Source organism: Felis catus, chromosome F2 (genome assembly GCF_018350175.1).
Source record: "Felis catus isolate Fca126 chromosome F2, F.catus_Fca126_mat1.0, whole genome shotgun sequence".
NCBI classification, from domain to species: domain Eukaryota; kingdom Metazoa; phylum Chordata; class Mammalia; order Carnivora; family Felidae; genus Felis; species Felis catus.
This window is the reverse complement of record NC_058385.1, coordinates 9,074,845-9,101,211: the sequence shown is the minus strand read 5'-3', so window position 1 is coordinate 9,101,211 and position 26,367 is coordinate 9,074,845. Positions and strand designations below refer to the sequence as shown.

General features: G+C 43.3%; 1 long non-coding RNA gene across 1 annotated transcript in view; it reads right to left on the bottom strand.

Moving 5' to 3' along the window:
- The window catches only part of LOC111558563, a 193,075-nt gene that overhangs the window by 27,551 nt on the left and 139,157 nt on the right, over window positions 1-26,367 (bottom strand). The gene's annotated exons all lie outside the window — the stretch shown is intronic.

Genomic DNA, 26,367 nt, shown 5'->3' with positions numbered 1-26,367 from the left:
AGGCTAAGTGTAGAATTTTAAAAGATCTCTTACTAGACTGGTCTTTTCCTTCTGAAATCTGTCTTTCCTAATTTCTGGGAAATTAAAGGATGAATTAATGGTTTAATTAATGAAAGGATTAAACTCTTGGGTCTTCCTTTCTTGGAATGTTATCTTTCCACTTATTATCTCTTTTGAGCACAGCCATTTGATACAAGTTAAAATTTCTCATCCTGCTCTCCCTCCAAATTTCTTCTTTAATTTCCATTCATTATTTTACCTTCGCATTACATTTTGGGTTATGTCCCTGGCGATTTCTCTCGTCTGTATTCCAGTTAACTCGAGTCCCCTTCCACTTTGTCCCCTTCATTGGTTAATGCATCTGTTTGCATTAACTGTTCATTTCAACTACCATATGTTTTTCCTTGGTTCCTTACTTGGCCCATTATTATTTTATAACCTCCTGTTTGTATCATATATAAATCATTTTTTTTTCTTTTTAAATAGTTTGCACAGACCTTTAAGTCTTTCTTCATCTGCCTAATTATTTCCAGTTCTATAAATGCCCAATATCTCAGTTATAAGTCTCTGGATTTTCTTTCCCGATGTGTTGCAGTTTGAAGTTGTGACTTTGTCTTCAGTGGGAGTTATGTCTCATGACAGTCAAACAAGTGTCCTGCATGGAGAATGCGCTATAATTTTGCCTGACGATGGGCCTACAATTGTGGCTTCATGATCATGTTTACCAAGATCCTATAGGGCTCTTGAGTTCGATCAAATTCTCTTTTTTAAAAAAATATTTTGTATTTTAATAATTTTATTATTTATTTTTGAGAGGGAGAGAAAGACAGAGAGCGAGAGAGAGCACGCGCGTGCACACACACACACACACACACACACACGAGTGGGGAGGGAGAGAGAGAGAAAGGGAGAGAGAGAGAGAATCCCAAGTAGGCTCCACGCTGCCAGCACAGAGCCCGAAACCATGGAGATCATGGCTTGAGCCAAAATCAAGAGTCAGACGGGTAACTGACTGAGCCACCGAGGCACCCCTCAAATCAGGTTTTCCACTGGTTTTTCTTGACAGTATTTTACTCATGGTCTAAGGCCAGAATCTGCTCATCTGGGGGCATCTTCAAGGTACCCAGGTTCACATAGTTTGCTCACTCCTGCTACTTGCTAGTGTGGACACGCCGACTGGTAATGCTTTTGTTTATTTCTAATTGCTCTGAGAACTACTCAGACCCTACTCCAACATGCTTCATGTCCCAGACAGGAATCCCAATGAACAGGATGGGCAAAGAATAGAAACTTAGAAAGGAAGTCATGTTCCACTATAAGGAGCTAACATCATGGGACCGGGCTCCAGGGAAATACCAGACTTAGAGGTAACTTGTCAGGCAATAACATTGGTGTTTTTTAATTGAATAACACCTGTTTGAACCCAAAGTAGTAACTATGCCGATTAGGGTAGAAATGCCGGCTAGAGTTATTACACAATATTCTGATTCTAGCGTTTGCTAGTGTATACTTGTTCAGATTGTTGACTGTGACATAGGCCTGGGTATTTCCCACCTCTACCCCATGCAAGATGTGCTGTACCTTAGAGGGCTGTGACAACAACTAGATGTAATGAAATAAATTAATGCATGCACACTGTCAGAATGGAGTATTATAAGGGAATTTCAGCGGCAAAGGTCAGAAACCCAATCCGAGCTTGGTTCGTTTAACTGAAAAATCACTGGCTCGCTTATCTGAGAAATCTAGGGATGGGATGGCTTCAAATGTGATCCTGGTATCATCAGGAGTTTCTCCTTCTGACCCCGAGTTCCATTTCAGTCTGTGTGTCTTTCTCAAGCAGACTGTTCTCAAAGGTGATAAAGTACAAGTCCAGGTTGGATATTGTATCCAGCCAGCATGCGTATTTTTGTAGATAACAAGTAAGTACTGGGGGTGACCCTCAGTTGGCCAGAACCGGGTCATGTGGCAACCCTGAAAACCATATAAATAATGTATGGCTGGGCCCGGGTCATGAGCTCATGCCCAGAGTTTTGGCTAGGAGTTCAAGTGGGTGAATGGATCCCTCCTGAAGTAAACAGAATCAGGACAAGTGAGGGGTTCTGAGGTTTTGTGACCACAAAAAAGGAGACTAGATGCCAGTCAGGTGGAAACACTAAGTGTTTGCTATCACCGATGCTACATAACAATTCACTTCCGTCAAATTTGTTACTATCGTTCTATCGTTAACATTACCATTACTTGAATCAGGCATGTTTGACATCTATCAGTCCGCTTTCACCTCATTTCTCCTGAATTCTCCAGGATTTGCCTGCAACTGGCTTTACAACCCCAAGTTCTGACCCATTTATGTTGTAGACGGAAGTCTCTGAAGCACGATACAGTCTAACGAGGAGATTTAGCACTAACTTAGGATTTATAGGTTGGGGGTGAGTCCTGTTATGTACAAACCTGAGCAAGTTATTAAACGGTATCTATCCTTTGTTTTCCCATTTGGAAAATAGGGCCAATGGGGACAATCTCACAGGGTTGTTCTAAGTTTTTAGAAATAATACAGGAAAAATTCCTAGCACTGTGACTGGTCATATAACGCTGCAAAAATTAGACCATTTCGCCTAATTCCTGATACAAAACTAGTGCTTCATAAGTAGCAATTATTGTGGTTGGCATTCCATAACTAGTGGTTGTTTCTGTTTTAGTTTAACTTTAACCATGACCTTGTAGGGCCCAGAGATAAGAGCTAACTATGTTGCTCGTAGTACTCTGGCTCTTAATGGTCTAGCTGCCAATCAGACCTGAGTCTGAGTACTACCAGGTACTCACATGGTTGCTTTCACGGCCACTTGTCTGGTCAGTGCTTCCCCAGGTACACGAGAAGACTTCTATCTTGGTCTCCATGCCAAAATGTGAACTCTTACCAAAGTGTTTATTACCCTATATTATAATGGCGTGTTTTCTCTCCCACTAGCCTGAAATCTTCATAGGGTAGAGTGGCTTCCCCAGTACTTAGCATGCTGTCTAGCAGATAATAGGCTACCAAAAGACATTTGGTGAATGACTGAATGACTCAATCAATGAATTAATAAGTGATTCTCTAGTGTTACCAGAGCACGATTTTCTGCCACCGGGGCCACACATTTTTGATCTCCAAGGGCCACCAGTTACCGAAACCACACCTGATTTCACCGCACCCTTTGGGTACCAAACGTCCTGTGGTTGTATCCCTTGGTTCTTATCTGATCTGTGCCAGGGAGTTGAGTTCGGGCAGGGGTCATTATCTTCCTCCCTGGACACAGAGGCCTCACGTTCCACATCAAGTTCCAGCAGTACGTGTGTGCCTATTGTGTACAGGCTTTCTTTGTTTTAGAAACCACTTTGGAAAAGACCTTCCCACTGTAATTTTCAATACCGCAGGAATCTGACACTGTGCCAAAGATATTAAACATAATTAGAGTAGCTCTTACGTGTTTAGTATCGCGCCAAGAACATTTCTTCCTCAAAGGTATGTTGATTTGAATGCCCTTCTGCGTAAAACTAATTGACATCAAAGTTATGTCTGATGTAAGCAAAACCATTTACATTATTAATTCCTCATTAAGACTTTCTTCTAGGGTGGGCTTGGGATCCATGATCCCGAATGCAACTTAGGAATAATTCATATAAATTAAGAGTTTTCAACAAGTTAAGAGATGAGATTACATGATGTCTTAGAAAGGATAGTTGCTACACGCAAGTCTAGAAATTTGAAGTATTTTCCTTTAACTGTCATTAATTATATCTATATATGCCATATACAGCTAGCTGCAATGATGGTTATCTAGTGTCATTGAGTTTGGTGTTGACAGTTTTAAAACATCATCGCAAATTTGTTCTGTATTTCCATGTGCTTAGATGGCCAGAATTTCAATTTTTCAGTTACAAGCTCAACAAATGGGATTCCATTAAAAAAATTTTTTTTAATGTTTACTTATTTTTGAGACAGAGAGAGACAGAGCACGAACAGGGGAGGGGCAGAGAGAGAGGAAGACACAGAATCTGAAACAGGCTCCAGGCTCTGAGCTGTCAGCACAGAGCCCGATGCGGGGCTCGAACTCACCGACCGTGAGATCATGACCTGAGCCGAAGTCGGATGCTTAACGGACCAAGCCACCCAGGCGCCCCAGGATTCCATTTTATATTTATGTACTAAATTTCTCCTCAAGTCTTTGCAGAAAATGTTCATTCCCATACACGCAAATAAGGCTAGGAGTTGCAGACAGAAATATGGTCAAGGTCCAGTGAAATATTATTATGCCAAGTCAGTACTGTCTGTAAAATAATTAATACTTTTTATTTAGCTTAAACCTTTTTTTTTTTTGAAAATACCCCATCAATGAGCTTTACTGCTGCACATGTTTTGAAGGTGGCATAAGAACGCTTGTTCTCTGCCCCACAGATCACGTACTTTGTCAAGACACCAGGCTAGCGTCTGATGGGGTTCATGTGGATTTATGGAAAGGCAGGCGGCACCTTTAAACAGCACAGGCTAAAGCTGTGACGTGGGCAAATGGTCTGCGGAGGAAGCCAGGCTCACCTCCTGAGCAAACGCACCCCTCCCCTCTTGGGAACTGTCTCCATCCACCTGCTCTTTGCCTGCATGAGAGGTTACGTCTCAGCCTCCGCGTGTCTCCTGAAGGCATTGGTACAGACTCATACCTGACACATACCTGAAATCGATCTTTAAACCTAGAACTTTAGAAGGAAAAGAGTAAATTACGGGGAACGAATCCAATATTAGAGAATTTAACCCATACAGGTTGCTTTGACAGCTCAATTTAAGGCATATATGTGCTAATGTGTCGTACATAGATATATGTGTACGTGTGTGTGCGTGTGTCACAGACATTACATAGACACAAAACAAATTACTATGGTAAGTGTGCCTTGTAATAGTGATTCTTCGACTTTGGCGAAAGGACCCTTTTAAAAATCTGATAAACGATATGGACCTTCTGGGTCGGAAAGCTTTCATTTACCGAAAATTTGGCCACAGGGGAGTCACAGAATCCTTGACGCAGAGAAATGGAATAATCATCACAGGTGTATACATATTGTCATATATTCTAGTGTCACCAGAGGAAGAGATACCCACAAGATTAAACACCAAAGTAAACGCCAAGAATGTCCTCTGCTACTGTTTTCCGATCAATGGTGTCTGTTGTGATTGTATGAAATGGATCATTAATGGTGTGGCACAAAGTAAGAGAGGGAATTTAATCCTCTGGCATTGTGGAGAGAAGCTTGGATTACATAAAAAATTTAAGTTTATTTATTTATTTTGAGAGAAAGAGAGAGGTAGAGAGAGAAGGAGAGAGAGGACCCCAAGCAGACTCCACACTGTCAGTACAGCGCCCAACGCGGGGCTCGAACTCACGAATCGGGAGATCGTGACTTGAGCCAAAATCAAGAATCGGATGCTTAACTGACTGAACCACCCAGGCACCCCTATAAAATTTTGAAAAAGCTTACTTGTGAGCTAAATTTGAGGACTTTCAGTCCCCAAATGCACAATTGGCAGGCATCACAATGTCAAAAAATTTGGATTAGACTCTTCTCTTTAAACGGGCCTCTCACTTTATCTCTTTACCTCAGAGAGACCACCGTCCCTGAGGGGACTCCTGTACCAGGAGCATCCATGGGGCAACAGCTTACTTGGTGGGTAGAAAGATCCGGGGGCTGGGAGATGTAAGAGGGACTTTTGCACCTAATTTCCTAATTCTTCTATTAGAGATGATGCTTCAAGAAACTCACATGCAAACGTACTTCTGAGGTTTATGTAAGATTTCTGAGACTTTGGGTCCTTCACCCACTTGAGTGGACAGCACAAGGTTTTCTCCATCGTGCACACTGGTCCAGCCTCTGGCTCACTGCAGTGGGCTAAGTGCATCGCGGACCCCCCGACAGCCAGCGGGCGGCAAAGTGAACACGATTTTCCAACACAGAAGACGAGACCTGTGCCGTAGTGGGAAGAGCAGATCAGAAAATCAGCTCTTACAACTCCCCATTGCCTGGTCACCTCCCGACTCTGAAGCAACTTTGACAAAGAAACGGCTAGAGCGGAGGCTTTCTGACATACAGCCCTAGCCCCGTATCTAAAGCTATCACCTCTTTTCTTCGCAGAAGATAAATGTTGCATTTTAATTTCCCATCAGCATAAGACACTGATGTGGTTGTGAAGGAAGAAAGTTTCCTAAGTTGTGAGTCGCTTTTCACGGCAAAGTGAAATAAAGAATGGTCCCATTCCCCAAAATATATCAGTGCCATCGGATTGTGAATGTGATTGTTTTACGATAGTCTCTTCGAGAGAAGACTCATAATGGAATTCAAATTCCACTCTTCCACTGGCCCCTAGGAAGATATTTATCTGTGTACCCATTCAATTCTCATGAAAAATGTGTAACTCGCCGTTGCGACGCATAAAGGAAAACGAAGAGAGACCTTTCCATTTTGAAAGAGGGCATCGTGAGAGTCAAGTACTAAATGATTTCATGCCTCAGTCTTGTTTTCCAACCTCTGCAACATTTATGAAAGACACATGCTCTACCTAACAATGTCTCTGCCTTGGAGTGTCCCGTAACTCAACCCCAGCCTGGGAACTTCTGCAGCATTTAGCTGGGGAGAGCTAATCTCACATGGCTTGCCCCTGTTTTGATTTCATTTTCTTTTCTCTTTGCATCTGAAATTCTGTGTGAAATTGAGTTGATTGTTATCTTTCCTGCCAAGGTTTATATCTTCCACCTTCAGATATCAGGGCTGATAATTTCATTTGATCAAGCAACGCCCAACTTCTAAATGTTCCAGATCATCTGTTATACACTGACATTTTAGAATTTGCAATGCATTTCCACAGAGAAACAGTGCAATCAAATGGTGCTTATTTTCCTAAGCCTACGCAGATTAATCTGTTAAAGCGTGAGAAAACATAGCGCGAGGTTAAGGTTCCAAAGAAGCCAAGTTTACAATAATTTCTGGAGGAAAAGCGTCTCCAGTTCTAGCTGCAGAATCACACCCTGCCCATTAGCCCTTGCGGCAGTAGGAACTGGGACCCCTGGCTCCCGCCGTCTCAAGGACATTGGTGGCAGTTGTCAAGGGAGGGAGGTGGGCAGGTCTGCACAGGGGACACAGATCTCTGGGTAGAGTCAAGGCGTTAGTGATAGGCAAGCTGGGAGGCCACGTTAGGACAGGACTGGGATACAGTAAGAGAACACCAGCCCACCATTCTCCTTTCTTCTTCCTGCCACCCCAGGCCATTTTTGCCCTGTGAAGGTCTCTGAGGGTGGGGTGAGTTCCCTGTCCAGAACAGGTTATCATGCTCTGCCCGGGCCTTCCTGACCACTAGCCTTGATCAGCAGTGTTGCTGCCCTACGCAGGGAGCTATTCATAGTGAGGATACATGAAAATGTTTTAAAATCGAGAGTTCAATCAACTCTTTAGGCTTGCCCTCCGGTCTCACGCTGTGTACACCTTAGCTGCTTGAAGATCATCAACAGCGACTTGCCTGAGCAAGCATTTTGATCTCAAAAGGCATATAAAGAATTAAAACTCTAGATACCAAAAGGCCGTATTGCAAAAATTAGTCCAGTGTGGCGGGGGGATATCAAATTGTGAATCAGGTTATGGAATACACCAAGGCGTATACAGCCCGAATAACCTACTCTTTTCCTATGGAATAACCTTAGTTGTTGTTGCTGTTGTTGTTGTTCTTGTTGTTGTTGTTTTTAAATAACTTTTTATCTTGGAATAATTTTGGATTTGCGGAAAGGCTGCAAAAATAGAACACAGAGCTTCTGTACCCCTTACCTGGGTTTCTGATTGTCAACATCTAATGTCTTCATGGTGCGTTTATCAAAGCTAAGAACCTGCCATCAGCACACTTCTATTAGGTGAATTGGAGGAATTATACCAAGTTTTCCACGATCCAGTTTGGGGTGCAGCATTGCATTTAGTCCTCACATCTACCGAGTTCCTTGGGTCTGTGATAGTGTCTCAGTCTTTCCTTGTCTTCCAGGACCTCCACAGTCTTGAGGAAGGCTGGCCGGGGTTCCAGGTAATCCGATTTGTTTGTCTTCCGCATGATGAGACTGGGACTATGGAGCTGACATCTCATTCTTGTCACCTGTATCCGGGAGTAGGTGACATTCATGTGACATCCCTGGTGATGGCACCAGGGTGAGCAAGCATTTCTCAGGTGTCTCCACTGCAAAATTACCATTTTCCTCTTCCCTACTCTATTATTGGGAAACAAGTCAGTATGTCTAGTCTGTCCCCCAGAGGTGGGGCTGGGAGGGAGGGGAGAATTAGGCCCCAGCTCCCCAAGGGGGAAGTTCTATTTAGAATTCTTCTATAAGGAAGAGATATCTCTTCTCCCCATTCATTTACTGAGTCAGTCATTTACTTGTATCGGTATGGATTCATATTTATTTCATACTTTGGGATTAAGCGAACATAGTTTAAGGGTTTTCAGACAGCCCCCACCTTCTGGACAGATGCCTTGAAGTCTGAGTGGGAACCTGAGCCTTCCCTGCGGAAGGTCCAACCATGAGGCACTGATGAAACAGCGATTCGTGGAGACTTAGTCACTGCCTTTCCCTCAGACACATTTACCTCCAGCCCACACAGCCATTGCTTTTATTACTTGGTGCTGTGTTGGCTATTGGCCACTGCCTCAGCCAGCTAATGAACAGAGAGAGCTGTTCATTACTCACCGAGACACCCTCCGCTCTCATCTGTGTTTTATAAGGGAGCCCGGGTGCACGCCTAATAACAAAAGCAAGCGCCTTTCTTTCCTTCCTCTTCTTGGGAAGTGAAGTATTGTATCCTTAGCTTTTATTCCATGGGTAGCAGGGATTTTGACAAACATACTCCCCCAAGTCCAGAAATATGTCTGTTCTCCCAAAGACTCTAGTTGGTCGAATGACGGCCAAGGTGGCCAACTGAGCATCAGAAAAAATTTTAAACGAGTTTCATTCGGTTAAAAAAAAAAAAACAAAACTAAAAGGACACAGGTTTGTTTGTATTTCAGTTTTCCAGTTTTATTTTTCCATCTAGAAGGTTTTCATTGTGTACCTTGAACTTTGGAATTTTAGAATGTTGGCACGGACCAAAAAAAAAAAAATGTATTCAGTGCTGGAAACAAGAGGCATTGATTAAGCCCTCAAAGCTTGCTCTGTAAATATCTATTGTGTCAGTCAGAACATGCTGTTTTATATGTTCTGAGACGTAGGGAATGGTTGTGTTTAGGTGATAGGACAAAGTGAAAAAAGCTTTGTTGTTTCCCTGTGGAAATGCATCCAAAGAACCTGTGAGGACCTTATAGGTACAAGAGTCTGACATGAAGAAATGGACGAAAGGATGGGCTGCAGGTGCCCCCTCTGTGCAGAAGGGGTGAGAACACCCAGGACAGCCTCCTCTTGCCCTACCCTCCCTCATCCACTGTCCCATCTCCAGCCCTGCAGCCCCTCGCTGGTTCCAGGCAAGAGCTCGGGCCACCTTGGGGACATGGAATAGAGGCACGGACCTGGTCCGAAACCTGCCCACCTCTTACGACAGTAGAGCTTGGGCAAGCTACGTAAACCTTGGAAAGCCTCAGCGGTTCCATCTGTATAATGGGGCTTAGAGTACCCCTCTACTGGGAGCTTCCGTGGTGTAAATGACATGATACACAGTGCTTTGCAGAGGTCCTGGGAAGAGACACCAAGACGGCCAAAGGGACACATGCCTAAAATGGCAGAGGGCACCTGAGCTGAAGATGCTGACTCAGGGTCAGGACCTTAAGGATTTGAGGGTGAGGACTGGTGTCGGCGTAGGCGTGTGACCGGATCTCATGCTCCTGGGGGGCTAACTACCCCGGCGTGGTATTTTCACGTGGGGAACCAATGCTGGATGCAGGTAAAGGTCCAAGTGTGAGTCGCCATTGGCAGCTACAGAAAGCATCGGGGGGGGGGGGGGGGACATGCTTCTGCAAGATCACGTGACACCTGTGGCAGTAAGAAGCAGTGGAGAATCAGAAGGCTGTCCCTCTTTACTTCCCACAAACCAGTCGTCAACCTCCAGAGCTCTTGTTTCATTTGCTTGTTTGTTTTTGACAATGTGAGAGCGGTATTAGGGTAGGAAAGCCCTCAAAAAAGGTTCTGTTTCCCACTAACAATTCAGGGGATTTGAGGAATAACCCGAGGAAGTAAGAGGTAATGGCATCTTTGTACCCTGAGCTGGTATAAAGTAGTTCATATGCCTTACGTGCCGTCTTGATATTTGAAAGGGCACGACTTCCGGAAATTTACCACCCCTCGCTGCCCGAAAGCTGCATTCGCTTTTTGTCTGACCTCTGCATCATGGGTCTTTCTCAAACCGCCTAATCCACTTTCTCCAACTGTTGATGGAGTAAACACAGTTCTGAATAAATCTTCAGTGTCACGTCCAGATTGTGGTCAGAAACTACAGAGATCTAACAGAGATACTGGCACTGAGAACCAAACCGATGTAAGCCAAGGAGAAGGATTTTCATAAAAAGGAGAAGAACTGATATCGTTTCCTGGAGGAAAGCAGATGAGCGTCTTCGAGCACATGAACTCCTTTTCATCAGCTCTGTTTAATTCAGAGGACCTACGATAATTTATGGGAACACAATGACAAGTAAATAGGACTCTACTTTTCTATACAAGAAATGTCCTAGTCTGTGGGATAACAGTAATTTTAAGGGTCTGGATGGAAACTCGGGAAAGTGGGGCTGTCAGCAGGAATGAAACACACGGCTAGTGTACCTGTCGTCTCAGTTTCCAGTTTTAGTTGAATAATTCAACTTTTTGCAACGTACCCTCTCATGATGAGCTAAATGCTACCTCCCTGAAGCGGGCCAAGGCCTTCTCAGGAGCAATACAGAAGAAATCTCCTTATTATTTCATGTAACTGACTTCAAATATTTGCAGGTCGCTGATCATACATACGGTAATGATCTGCCCGCCCCCTAAGATTTCAAGGGCAGTCTCTCCCACTCTCCTTCCCATTAGCCTGGTTCTAGATTCTAAGACACACTAATAGAGGGAATTTAACCGGTACTACTCAGGATGCTACCAACTCAGCCACAGCTTATATGTTGCCCTTGCACAAGGCAAATACTTCAACAACAGTGATGAGAGCCCTCAAGATCACACGGACACAGGCAGTGACTAAGAAGGAGTTCAAGTTCTAGGGCGAAGTTCCATGACCTTCCAAAAAATATTCTTAGGTCATTATTTCCATTAGCTGTAAATATACCCAACTGTCAAGATTTTGCTCTGTAATAAAATCAGTAACGCTCTACCTGTGGCGCTTGAAATTTACCGTGAGATGTCATAAACCAAAAGCACACTAGTGGAAAACACTATTTCTCTACACTCAGTACTTCGGGCACCAATGCGAAAGTTTCCATACCAAACAATTTCCGATTCTCTGGGGACATCAACAGGGCATCCCACAGCTCAGTTATGACAGTGACTACTCCCTGGAGGTAGCACAGACCCCTCGGGTTCAGAGGGCTCAATATCACAAGACCACCCTTGACTTCAGATGCCAATGACAAGTCCCAGGTTGTCCCCTGAACTTCTGGCCAACAGCTATAAAAAAAGCATGGCTGCCCATGACCTCTTCTTGGGTTCAGTAGTTTGCTAGGATGGTTCACAGAACACAGGCTGACAGTTTATGTACTATTATTGATTGACCACAAAAAAAATATTTTAAAGGATAAAAATGAAGAGCTAGGTGAAGAGTTATATCTAGCAACATCTGGGAGAGTTCCAAGTGAACACAGGAGCTTCTGTTTCAGAGGACGTTTGGGGTGTGCCAACGCCCTCCACCCCCCAGCACATAGATGCATTCTTGCTCAACAACCCGGAAGTTCTCTGAACCCCTGAAGTTACCTAGATGTGATTGACTGATTAAGTCACTGGCCTTTGACGACTGGACTCAACCTCCAACCCCTCTCCCCTCCTGGAAGTTGTAAATGGAGAGGGGGGGAGGGTGGCTAAAAGTTCCAACCCTCTAGTCACGTGGTTAGTTTCCCCAGCAACCAGCCCCCACACTTGGGAGTTTCTTCAAAGTCACTTCATTAACATAAACTCCACTGCCTTAGAAAAGGGTTTGGTATGAATAACAACAAATGCTTCTTTCACCTTCACTGTTCAACTCCTGAGCTATTTCAGGAACTGGGGACAAAAACCAAATATTGTAACGAAAGACGTTCCTATCTCTGTTAGCATTTAGGAGATTACAAGGGTTTTGTGAGCTCTGGCCAGGATCCTGGGGTTGAAGACCAAAATATAAATCTTTCTTATTATATCACAATAGCACCTGCAGCTAACATATAACTGTTTGAAAATAATAATAAGCAGACACTTCCATCTACCCTCAAGCTTATGATACGGAACGTACTTCGATGTTCCCTTGGTACTGTTTCATAATTATTTCCCAGCTTCCCCCAGAGGCAATTGCCATCCCGAATGTAGTTTTTTTTTTTTTAATTTTTTTTTCTTTCAATGTTTTTATTTATTTTTGGGACAGAGAGAGACAGAGCATGAACGGGGGAGGGGCAGAGAGAGAGGGAGACACAGAATCGGAAACAGGCTCCAGGCTCCGCCGAGCCATCAGCCCAGAGCCCGACGCGGGGCTCGAACTCACGGACCGCGAGATCGTGACCTGGCTGAAGTCGGACGCTTAACCGACTGCGCCACCCAGGCGCCCCCCGAATGTAGTTTTTAATTAACTTTCCTTTTTTTACACGTTCACCACACATGTACGTATATATCCAGAAACAATAGCTGAATTTTTTTTTCTAAATTTACATACATGGGATCTTCATACCCCATGTGTGCTTACACGAATTGCTTTTTTCTTTAACATGATATTTTTAGAGGCATGCTTGTGGCTACATCTGGTTCATTGTTCAATACATTTGTTTTCATATCAACTTCACTTTTTACTTGCGTTCGTTTTCAATACAATTTTTTTTAGATCAGTTTAGCTTTTTACTCGCATCCAGTTTTTTGCTGTTGCGAATCATACCGTGAACACTCTTACCTTTGGGTTCTGCTGGACAAGTGCAGGGGTTTCTCTAAGGAACAAAGCGGGGGGGGGGGGGGGGGGGCGTGGTGGGTTATTGCGGGTTTTCCTGTTCGGATGCACTAAGAAGGATCAAAAGGCTTTCCGAAACAATTATCAATTTGCAGTCTAATGGCAGAGCTGAAAAGTTCCCGTTAGCCGTGGGGCAACCCTATAGGCTGGAGGCCTCAGCAAGGGGGGTGAAAGAATTCACTCAAGGAAGAACTAAGGAGATGGGACTTTGCTGACTACACCTCAAGGGAGCAGCAGACCGGACCGAAAAGGAGTCTGGGAAGAGGTAGTGGTGAGGGGCTGTAGTTATGCGGGGAGGGGGGAGAGGTGAGGAGGTATGGGGATGTCTGGAATTTTCCTTTTTTGGTAACTGTGCCCGGGTGTAAGTAACCCATAGGTCAGCTAGGGCCCAGGGTTATTTTGAGGTGGGTCATCTAATGGGGCGGTTTGGATTCAGCCCAGGTATCACCGTGGGCCCTTCTACTTTACTGGGTTTTTCATCGCTGATATTGGTTGCCTGAAGGCACCCTCTGCATTTGCTACAAACTAACCAAACTTCCTCGTTTTAAATACCTGCCCCTGTGGCTGAGGTAAGATGCTTAGTTTGTGTGGTTTTAATTTGGTTGCTAATGAGTCTGAGCGTGTGTTGATGGGCCTTTTGTGTTTCATCCTCTCTGAAATGCCTGTCGGTGCGGTGCGCATTATTTATTAACTTTCAATTGGATTGTTGTTTTCTTGACTTTTAAGAGTTTTTCATACATTCTGGATATTGATCTTTTTGGACAATCATGGCCCCCAAATGCCTTTTCTGTTCCAGTTTGTGACTTGTTTCTTCATTCTTGTTGTAGTGCCTTTTTTTAAAGTATTTAAAAAAAAATTGTTTTTTTAATGTTTATTTTTGAGAGACAGAGAGAGACAGAGTGCGATCAGGGAAGGGACAGAGAGAGAGGGAGACACAGAATCCCAAGCAGGCTCCAGGCTCTGAGCTGTCAGCACAGAGCCCGATGTGGGGCTCCCAACTCCTGAACCCGAGATCATGACCTGAGCTGAAGCCAGACACTGAATAGACTGAGCCACCCAGGAGCCCCTCTTGTTGTAGTGTCTTTTAATAAACTGATCTTAATTCAGGAATACTTGAGTTTACTATTTTCCCTATGATGTGCATTGCCTTCTTAAAAGAAAAAACCTCTAAAATCTAGGTCGTTAAGGAATTCTTTTAGATTTTTCTCTTAATACATAACCAACTGCCCAAGTACCATTTATTGAATACTATATTCCTTCTTCACTGAACTAGGACTGCAGCTCTGTAGATGTTGAAGTTCAACATATATCCACATCTATTTTCGGGACTCTGTCATTTTCTGCTCACCAGTTTATATAACCCTGCACCGCTAGCTTCCTGTCTTGATGACCAGTTACTGATTTCTAGAAGGCCAAGTCCTCTCTCCACCCCAGCTACCGCCTTATACTTCTTATTAAAGAATACGTTGGCTCTTTAGGGTTCTCTGCTTTTAAATAAAATGGAGTCAATTTACCAAGTTCCATGCAAAACCCTCCTGGGATTATGCTTGGAAAGTTCGTTAATTCAATCAATCAGTATGGGAAGAAATAACATCCTCACTATAGCGAGTCTTCCTATCAATGAATATGAAATGTCTCCAAATGTCTTTCAAGAAAGATATATACCTTTTTTCCCCCCCCTTAAAGGATTTGAGCATCTTTTCCCGGATAGATTCCAGGCTACTCAACCTGTGATGTTCTTTAAAATGTTATCTGTATGTGCTGGTTTATAACTAAGGGACTTCTCCATCTCTCCCGGGGTGTTGAGGCGGGCGTGTGGCACGTCTGATCAGACCTCCCTCTGCGCTTAGGTCCCAGGCTTCATCTGGGTCCCCAGCCACGTTTGCCTCTCACAGACCAGGTCGGGCCAGAAAACAAAAGGGAGGCGGCCCCAAACATGGTTTTTTACCCCGTTGAGCTGTGTGCAAAGTCTGCTTTCTGGCTTGCATTGTTCATCTTCCTTTACTCTCAGCTCAACCAACCTGCAAAAGGACATTCTTTATATTTTTACATCACATCAAGCGGCGTTAGGCATTTTATCCCAGGAGACGCTTTCTGTTTGTCCAGTCTGAAATAGAAGGAAGTTATCCCCCTCCTCCACTTTTTATTTAGAAAGGGGGAAAGAAACGACATTATTTGGCATCATTTCCTTTAAAAAAAAAACAAAAAAACAACTGTGCATTTTATTTATTTTGAGAGAGAGAAAGAGAGAGCCCGAGCAGGGGAGGGACAGAGAGAGAAGGAATCCCGAGCAGGCTCCGCACTGTCAGCACAGAGCCTGGCAGGGGCTCCTCCCACCCCAGGAACCTTGAAAGCACGACCTGAGCTGAAATCAAGAGGCTTACCGGACTGAGCCACCCAGGCACCCCGATTTGGCCTAATTCTCTTAATGAACCGTTGATTCCACATTCTCTTTACGTGCTCACAAACACTTTATTTAATTATTTTAAAAACTGCAGGCTAAAGCCATTTACCTGTTCTATTTCTTTTTTTTTTTTTAATTTTTTTTCAACATTTATTTATTTTTGGGACAGAGAGAGACAGAGCATGAACGGGGGAGGGGCAGAGAGAGAGGGAGACACAGAATCTGAAACAGGCTCCAGGCTCTGAGCCATCAGCCCAGAGCCTGACACGGGGCTCGAACTCCCGGACCGCGAGATCGTGACCTGGCTGAAGTCGGACGCTTAACCGACTGTGCCACCCAGGCGCCCCTGTTCTTTCTATTTGTATGCTTCGTTTTCCCCCTGAAAACCGGAGACATTTGCTTTCTTCTAGACGCGGGGAGAGAGAGAGAGAGAGAGAGAGAGAGAGAGAGAGAGAGAGAGAGAGAGAGAGGAATGATTCTGGGCAAGGAATAGGCTGCATGCCAGCTACTGACTTGCCTCAACTACGCCATTGAAAGCTCCCAGCCCTGGCAGGCAGACCTCTCTCGTGAGATCAATCCGAGGGTGGGGTGGAGCAGTTTAGGCCAACCACGTGGCCAGGATCACAGTAAGAAAATGGTTTAATTCTTTTCCATTCCTAACGGTTGCCAGCATTGTCAGATTGCACGTTGCAGGCATTTTTGTGCTCATCACACTGCATTTTGTTTTTCCATCTGAGAGGCTTCTGCTGCTTCTGCTATTAGCGAAAGACCTACTACGCAGTGGAGATTTATGCATCGGAAATACCTCTCTTCGAATCTTTTTCTTCTTTTCCCATTGGCAGACGTACCGCAGTCATGTTAGGGAAATCGGTGTAAGTGGGCGTTTTCAAACGAGGCTGGAAAGAAACAGTGGCATCTCCGCCCAGCAAAGAACTTGCACCCCTGGTGGCTTAACTGGGACCTGCCTCTGCCACCGCCATGGTACCCGTTGCCTGAAGGGGGGTTTGCCACCCCGTTGTAACCTAAAGCAACTGCAAATAAATTCTTCACGGCTCACTCAGAGCTCTAACCCATTCATTCTGGGCCTTTTATAATGTCTGTATTAGAAAAAGGAAATGTCTCACAGCTGCTCACTGTTGTTCAGTTTAATTCACTTTTAAGCTTTTTTTGATTTTGAGGTTTTCCTAGGAACATGCCAAGGGATGCCACGATACGAAATGAAAGTAAATTGCGTTACAGAGGCCATGCCACCCATGGAACACAGGATGCCAAAGAATTGAGGAAAGGGGCTGTATTTTACCCCTAAGGCCATGATATAATTGTTTCTATTTCTTTTCAAGTGGCTTTCTCATCTTTCGCTGCAGTGGTTCACACCCTTGGTCTGCACTGCCGTGAGCTTCTCTCCATCAATATCTCCATTCTCTCTAACTTAATAACAAACTAAAAAAGTCTAAAGCCACCTTCAGTTGTTAATGTTATGACGACATCCCCTTCTCAATCAAACCAATGGTGTCTTTGGGTTTCATCGCTAGTTCATGACGAAGGCTCGTAAATATCTGGTAGCTTTTTCTTCTAGGAGGTACATTGTTTCATTGTTGGTCTGTTTTACGTTGGTTTTACCATAATATGTTTGCTTGGGATTAAATAGATCGAGATTCATTATCCTTGTGTTTTGACTTTATGAAATCATTAATTTTATACATAGATCTTTCTTTTTTTTTCTTTCTTCTTCTTATTTTTTTAAATTAGCTATGGGGAAGAATATGTTGTACCTGTTAGTCTTTCCATAAACTTATTTTATGCTTCCCTTTTTCATACTGGATACGCAGAAAAGAAATAAAGTCCCTTTGGTCATGCCATTTGGGGAAGTAAACTTAACTCCTAGGTTTTTGTTTAAAACACCTGTTAACTTTAACTACTTGGTTTTTAAGGATCTGGGGCGCCTGGGTGGCTCAGTCGGTCAAACGTCCGACTTCAGCTCAGGTCATGATCTCATGGTTTGTGAGTTCGAGCCCGGCGTCGGGCTCTGTGCTGACAGCTCGGAGCCTGGAGCCTGCTTCCGATTCTGTGTCTCCCCCTCTCTCTGCCCCTCCCCTGCTCATGCTCTGTCTCTCTCTGTCTCAAAAATAAATAAAAACATTAAAAAAAAAAAAAGAATCTAACTTGACTCCCATTGGACCAGAATCTCAAGCCAAAGTAGAATAAAAGAGAAGCTGAAAACTCCAAGTGGACAGTCCATGATCATAGAGGAAACCTACTAGCTTAATCCCTGTGCCCAATGCCTACATTTTACCAAAGATTTCCTCTGCAGCATCCCACACCTGTGTAAGTTTCCCAAGGACTCCACACATCTAATCCCTTTCGGCATATCTGGTGTTAGGTACGCCATTTCTGTCCTACCTTGTGGATGTCTGCAAAACCGCATCACGAACCTCCCCCACACACCCTCCTACACTGTTGTGTTTCTGGCCTTACCAAGCATATAACTGGTATATGTGATATATTACTCATTTCTGTGGCAGTTGGAACAGAGCGTTCCACATCGGCGACACTAAGCTGAGGTGTTTACGACGAGTAGAATTTGGCTTGTCAAATTATTTATAGATGCCTTAGGAAAAATAAAGACTCTGAAGATTAAGAACCGGTAAGATGTATTTTAGAAGACACTCACATACTCTTTTTTTCTTTCTTTTTTTTTTCTTTTTTTCTGGCCCCAGCCTAGTGGATAGCTCTGCTCAGTTATGGCATATGTTGGCGTCCCCCTTTCTACCCTTTCCTTTCCTCTGACGTTCCAGGAAGGGTTCACCAGCCCCAAACCGGGCAGACTCGAGATGGAATCTGTCTCTGAACAGAAGTAATAGCCTGCTTCCTTGACCTCTGAATCACACTAGATTGGTTTTGCTACTGTTTCTTTCTTCTCTGACTTGGTACCTCAATTCTTGCCATTAGATCCTGGCCGGGGACTCAATAACACTGTACTCAGCTGTAGCAAAGAAGTCTCTCCTGACCCCCCTCCTTTCCACAACCCACTTCTCCACCCCAAAACTCAGCCTTGGTTTCTCTCTGTTACCTCAACTTTTTCATTCCTGATCCATTCTGAGGGACTAACAAGCCCAGATCATGGTGGTTATTTGCCTGCGTGTCCAAGAACTGAAATCCCGATGTAATAAAATCATAAATAAAACAAAGAGTATGTAACACCAAGTACATGCACACCCACACTGAAACATAAAGAGTATGTTCAATAAATGTCACGGGTTTTGTATTTCATGTTCAGCCAACGTGCTTCGAGTTCATGAATCTGTCTGCTCAGCTTGAGACTTAGTTTCTATCAAAACATACCTTAAATCCTTGAACCAAAAATGATGTGCCGTAAGCCAGGTTGGAGCATGGCTTCCCTTAAGTTGGTTCCTGAGAGCCTTCAAATGGAGGCCATGTTCAACTAATGATGGAAGAGTATTACTGAAATATCTTTATTAATTAATTCAAGTTGATAGCCATAGCATGTGACCTTTCCAGGCACATGGGATGGCCATGGGAATATGCTACTCAGATCTCCCTCCAAAAGAACCTTCTGGAAAGTATGTCACTGGCCGTCACACCTTCAGATCCACTGCGGTGTTCGTGCCAAAGCCATGCTCCCTTGACCGATCCTAGCAAACACCAGTGCACGGCGGAGCGCTGGAGCTAGGTCTTTCCTCGTGCCACTGGACCCCCCTATCTCGTGTTCTTTGCACAGGGATCCCTGCCAGCCTGGCCGAGACCTACTTCCTTCTCTCCTTTTGTGGATGCCAGACCCACATCACTCCCCTTACCTACTCCTTTCTCTCTCTCTGTGTCAAGGCATTCCCCAATAAATGCCTGGTATGTTTCATTCTCCCTCAACGTCTGTTTCTCAGAGGACCTGAGTTGACATTTGTCTTCCCCCACGGAAACACTTTTAAGCCAATTCTAGCAGAGCAAGAAGCAAAACATGGATGTTTTGTTCCATCCCATATTATAAAGGAATCCCACACACTTGGATGAAAATAATTTGAAAACAAACACAGAAACAACAAAAAGCCCAATTCACCCTAGAGTAAGTTGTGCTTTGATAAGCCAACTCCCACTTAATTAGAAAATGAGTTGTTTCAAAATTGTAAAAGGTCAGTAGAAGGGAAATCATTTTCTCCAGGATGTAGATAAAGGGCTTGTCATGGTGTAAATAAAAGCAGGGCACCGAGGGGAAAAACTAACATTTTCTTCATTGTGATAATTTCTTACTTCTGGTGCATGGGGGGAAGGTTGGGATTATATGTTGAGATATTAATTCTGAGTGATCTTAGCTTTGGTAGGTATTTGAGACAATGTCATCTCCCACCAAGCAAAGCTTTCACTAGTGCTGAAAGAGTAATCAGGGAAAAAAGGGAAAATCAGGATGATACTCAACTCCGTAAATCACAACAATGGATTCAGAAAGGACAGCCCTGAGAGAGGCCAGAGGGTTAATAAACACTGTCATTTTCACTTAATGTAACTGACAAAAGGGCTGGGGGCAACGCTACACTTCATTTTGTCCAGAAAATTGCTTTGAGAAATCAACATCCAGAAGAAGAAAAACACCCACAAGCTATCATTTTGGGAGAGAAATGTTTGTCATGGCAATTGCAGAAAGGGCTATATTTCTTGGGTAGGGTCTCATCATGCCATTTATTTTTGTTGTCTACTAAACATGTTAATTTTTTAGGGGAAAAAAAAAGGACATTGTTTGGCCATAAAAAGTAATCGCTGCATTAAAAGCTCTCTCAATTTCTTCGTGAAAAGGAAAAGTGCCCAGTTGTCCCAGTAGGATTACAAAATTGATGATTCACCTTGAATTTGGTGACTAGTACGAGAAATTACTTGGGGAAAGATGTGCTTAAGAGATATCAAATCACTCTTGTGATTTTCTTCAGAGTAAATGCTTCTGTGAAGGGCTCATGGGAAGACAGATTATAGAAATGGAATTTAAAGCTCAAGACTGAACTGCAGCACCGTTAACTTTATGCATATTCTGCATTTAAAAAAAACATGAGGAAACCCTGAGAGAAGGTGGGGTCAACTGTTTGGACTCTAAATGCCAGCGTTAAGGGATGGGGAGAAAAATTATGTTATTTTCCTCATCTCCCCCTTTTCCATTTACCACTTAGATCTTCATTCTCGGTGCCCATTATACTTGTTTTAACTTCACCACAGAACATTCCACGACGAATCAAGATGGAAGCCGAAGCATGACCTGACTACATGTTGACCGAAGTCACAGGTTGATTATACCGGACGCCGTGGGGTGGTGATGATCACAGCATTCAATCTGTGCCCAAGTGGACGATCACAGCACTTAAGGTTATTGTGTCATTGCCGGCAGTCTAAAGGCTTATTGGTGAGCTGGACACTCACCCTGAGAGGCGAGATGTTTCCACCTCATTATGTTGAACAGCAGGAATTCTAAATTCTGTCTTAAAAAATAGGTCAGTGTTGGGGGGTGTCACAGGAGGGCCCTACAAATGAAACCATCTGGCTGGTGATAAAGAAAAATGGCTGTACTATCCCCGAAGGCACAGCACTGGGTAGGAAAAGTGGGCGATTAATAATTTTAGCACACTGGCATTTCTCTATGATGCAATGTCTAGCAGTGATGAGTTTTTAAATTTTATTTTCTAATTTACACACAGTGAAATTTACTTTCCCGGGGTATGAGTCCATGAGTGAAATTTACTTTATCGGGGTATGAGTCGGCGAGTGCTAACAAATGAAGGTACTCTCACCATAATCAACCGTAAGCAAGATAGAGAAAAGTTGTCTTGCTTCCAAACATTCTTTGGTGCTTCCTGTTTGTAAACACCCCCCAACCCCTAACGCACTAGCAACTGCCCATTTCTTCTTCTTCACTATGTTCTGGGCTTTCCCAGAACGGCGCATAAGTGGAATAATACAGTATGTAGCTTTTAAGTTTGGCTGCTTTTGTGTAGGACCCGTTAGCAATGATTTTTTTTTTTAAGTTTTTTATGCAACAAAACAATTCCTAGGTTTTGAGAACTAAGCCTTCCCCTGTTTCACAACTTAGGCCGGCGTGAACAGAGCGGCAAAAGAAAGGTACCGAGAACTGCTGCAATTTTAGTCCGTCGGCCCACGTTGTCCCCTCTGAGGGCTGAAAGTGAGCTTAGAGCCACGTGGTTCAACCCCTTCATCATGCAGTTGAGGGAGTTGGGGTCCAGCACGGAGGGGCTGTGGCAGAGTCAGGGCAAGAATTCAATATCCTGACTCCAAATGCAATTCTCTTTTGACTTTACTTCTAGCTCCGCCGTAATGTGAAGCTTCTCCTAAAATGAAAACCAAATATAAGGCCTGCTATATATATTTATTCTGTAGGCTTCCACTGAAATTTCAACTCCAGATGACGATAAATCATCACCAAGTCACAATAAGCCAAACCCTGATATGATTTATCTCTAATATATAATATGCTTACTTCGTGTTAGTCCATTTGAGTAGCTGTAACACAATACCAGAGATCAGTAGCTTATAAATAACAGAAGTCTACTTCTTACAGTTCTGGAGGCTGGGAAGTCCAAGGCCAAGGTGCCAGCAGATTCAGAGTCTGCTGAGAGCTGGCTTCCTGGTTCACAAGTGGCTATGCCCTCACATGGCAGAGGGGGGGAGGGAGTTCTCTGGAGTCTCCTTTATAAGGACATCGATCCCTTCATGAGGACAGGGCCCTCCCAAAGGCCACTGCCACCAAATACCATTCCATTGGGAGTTAGGATTTAACAGAAGAATTTTATGGGGACACGAACAATTCCATTTTTTTTGTACTTCATCTTATGCATCACGTAAGGAAGGGAACTTCTACACAATTTGAGCCTTTCTTTCTTTCTTTCTTTCTTTCTTTCTTTCTTTCTTTCTGTCTTTTTTTTTTTTTTTACAAATTTTTTAATGTTTTATTTATTTTTGAGAGAGACAGAGAGAGAGCAGGGGAGGGGCAGAGACAGGGAGACACAGAATCCGAAACAGCCTCCAGGCTCCGAGCTGTCAGCACAGAGCCGGACATGGGACTTGAACTCACAAACTGCGAGATCATGACCCGAGCCGAAGTCGGACGCTCAACCGACTGAGCCACCTAGGCGCCCGAGCATTTTTTTTCTTAAACATTTAAGAACAACAAAGATTATGATTTGAGCAAAAAGCACAGGTACCCAGCCTCTCCCTTTCTCTCTCTCTCTCCCTCTCAGTATCTGCTGAGATGTGCACATTGTTGTCGATTAACAAGATATCAATCCTAACTTCGATTCTGTATTTAAACGTAAAAGAGCTTGACTTTGAAATAGAGCATGATTTTAGGGTGACATGTGTTTGAATGTGAATGAGCATATTTATGGTTGTGTTTTTGTTTTGTTTTGTTTTGTTTTTTTCACGGAACTCTTTGGCTCCTTAACTGAGCCAGATCTGAGAGTCAGGAAGCTTATGTTTCACTTTTAGTTACTCGGAATTTCTGTCCCTGTGCCAAAGACATCAATCATGACACTTCAGACTATATTCCAAGTAAATCATCGTTTCCAGCTCCCGCTAAAGAACCAGTCCTACAAAGGCCATGGGGCCCCCAGTCAAGTTGACTGCACCAGAAATGAACTTCTGGTACAAGTGTCAACAGTCCACAGGATGGAGGGCAAACAAGATGTCGCCTGGTTCAAAATGATAAGCAAAGCCAGTCGGATATCCTCTCTCAATAATTCAAATTAAATTTTCAAATTGAAGTGAGCACTGATTGTCGGAGCTGAAAGGTCATGAGAGACACAGGGGCCAGAGAAGTCGTGGTGTGGAAGCTGAAATTACAGGGAAGAAGAAGCCATGAAAATCTACATGAACCACCTTCCTGCCCCTGTTACTGGAGGCAACTTGATTGAGTGTCCAGCATGAATCAAAAAGCCTTTAGACTCGATTTCAACAAAAACTCTTGGCAAAGACTCCCCTCAATGGTAAAATTAGGTAGCAGAGTTATCTTAAGTACAAGAGGTCCAAGTAGAATTCCAAGTAAACGTGCTTTAAATAAAAGCAAACACATATTTGTAATGAGCCCATTTATAGGAAAATTTTACTAAAGTTTTTAAGAATAGTTTTTACTCCTTTTATTTTGTTTTTCCTTGTATTTGTTTTCTTCTCCTAGAATGCCTTATTTTATCATGTTCTCTTTTCAACTCTCCTTCATTCTTCAGGGTTTAAGTTAAACAAAGATATTTTCTATACGTTTCCCAAGTGTCCGTGTTCTAATTCATTTCCTATTTCAGAGTATAACTGAACTTCTTTTCCAGCATAGATCGCTTCTACCTACAGCATGGTCATTTCCATGATTGCGTATTGCTTCCTCTAATCTGTAAGCTTTTCCATAGCAGAGGGGTTTTTTTTTTTTCCCATTCAGTATTGGGAGAAGAAAATATCTTGAGATATATTAAGGTGGTTTTTTTGTTAATAGGTTCTTATCTGTGACACTTTCTCTTTTTCGCTATAGATACACATTGACTTCTGAAGGAACAGGATTGTTACAGCAGAAATGCAAACAGAAACGTTCAATAACCATATCAGAGACTATATGTATATATGTATATGTACATATATGTATATATACATATGTATACATATATGTATGTATACATATATGTATACATATATGTATATATACATATGTATATATACATATATACATATACATATGTATATACATATGTATATATGCATATGTATACATACATATGTATATGTATATATACATATATACATATATGTATATATATGTACATATATATGTACATATATATGTATATACATATATATGCATATATGTATATATATACATATATGTATATATATGTGTGTGTATATATATATATATATGATATTTCAAATTACAAAGGAGAGCCTCATTTTCAAGAAAGGAAGTATGTGTTAATCAAGAGAGGCAGAGTAACATATAGCTAGAAACAAATGACCATAAGGAGAATAACAGAACCCTATGATTCTAGAAGGATTAGGGTTGGCCAGTTTGGAAGGGCTGGGAGGTAAATGTGAAAACAAGGGACTCATGGACCATGAGGGACTTCAGGTAGAAGGGACTGTCCTGCTCTGCCCAAGTGACACAATCTATGTCTAGTACCTGGGAGCAGCGTGGACGTTGGGCAACGTCGAAAATCTATCCATATTGTTCGGTCAGCTCAGGCTGCCAAAACAAACTACCATAGACTGGAGGGGCCTAAACAACAGTCATTGCTTTCTCACAGTTCTGTGGCTACAATTCTAAGGTCAAGGTTCCAGACAATTTAGTTCCCGGTGAGGACTCTCTTCCTGGCTAACAGATGGCTACCTCCTCACTATGTCCTCACATGGTGCAAGCAGGCTGGGGGTGGAATGGGGTGCGGAGAGCAAGTTCTCTAATTTCTCATTTTTTTTTAAATTTTTTTTTCAATGTTTTTATTTATTTTTGGGACAGAGAGAGACAGAGCGTGAATGGGGGAGGGGCAGAGAGAGAGGGAGACACAGAATCGGAAACAGGCTCCAGGCTCCGAGCCATCAGCCCAGAGCCTGACGCGGGGCTCGAACTCATGGACCGCGAGATCGTGACCTGGCTGAAGTCGGACGCTTAACCGACTGCGCCACCCAGGCGCCCCTCTAATTTCTCATTTTATAAGGACACTAATCCTCCTGGATCAAGTCCTTCTATGTACTGAATTGTGCCCCACCCCCCCCCCACCACAATTCCTATGTTGCAGCCCTAACTCCGAATGTGACTGTATTTGGAGATAAGGTCTTAATCCAATTGGCCTGGTGCCCTTAGAAGAACAGTGTGGGACCCTAGAGCTCTCTCTCTCTCTCTGCCATATGAGGACACAGAGAAGGTGGTTGTCTGTAAGCCAGGAAGAGAGCTTCACCAGAAACCGTAGCAGCTGATACCTTGATCGTGGAGTTTTCCGACTCCAAAACCGTAAGAGAGAAATTTCTGTCGCACACATCACCCAGACATGGAATTTTGCTGTAGCAGCCTGGGCAGACTAAATATATAGCATGTCATTCTTATGACCTCATTTAACCTTACTTATTTCCTTTAGGCCCCACCTCCAGATATGGTCACAAAGGGAGTTAGAGCTTCAACACATGAATGTGGGGGGCGGGGCATGACAGTCTGTAATGATACCAATTTCAGTGGGTTCCACACGTTGCCTGCACTGAGAAGCTCTGTTAGGAACACGCTTCAAAGCCGTCCGGACAGGATATACGGTCTACGGGTGCCTGTGCCTTGCTCATTGACTGTCCAGCAAGAGCGATGCCTGCCTCTTGCCTCGAGTCTTGGTTCAGCCTATCCTAACCACTCCATGTGGCTAGCTCCAACTTCAGTGGCAAAAGTTATAAATACATGTCCTTCACACAGAAGGGGGACGGCTGGGCTCACCAAGCAAGTAGTGGTGGTTATTATAAAGGGAGATTCTCTCATCCCTTCTGGCGCTGTTTAACTGCTCCAAACTGAGATTTCCCTCTGTTGTTGAAAAAGGGATAAAAACTCTCCCTATATTTGCACCTGTTCAACTTTCGTCTCTTATGTTGACACTTCTGAAAAGTCTGGAGACTTTTGGGTTGCCCAAGTTCCATTTTAATACCTTCTAGATATTTCGATCCATAAAAAAGGGCACACATTAGAGGGATAAATGTTCTTCTCAAGGTGACAAGAAAATAGTGAGTGGAAAATTAGTTACACAGAACCACACTGCGAGTCAAGAGGGACTACTTGATTGCTCTGGTGCTATTCTATCACTTATTATTTG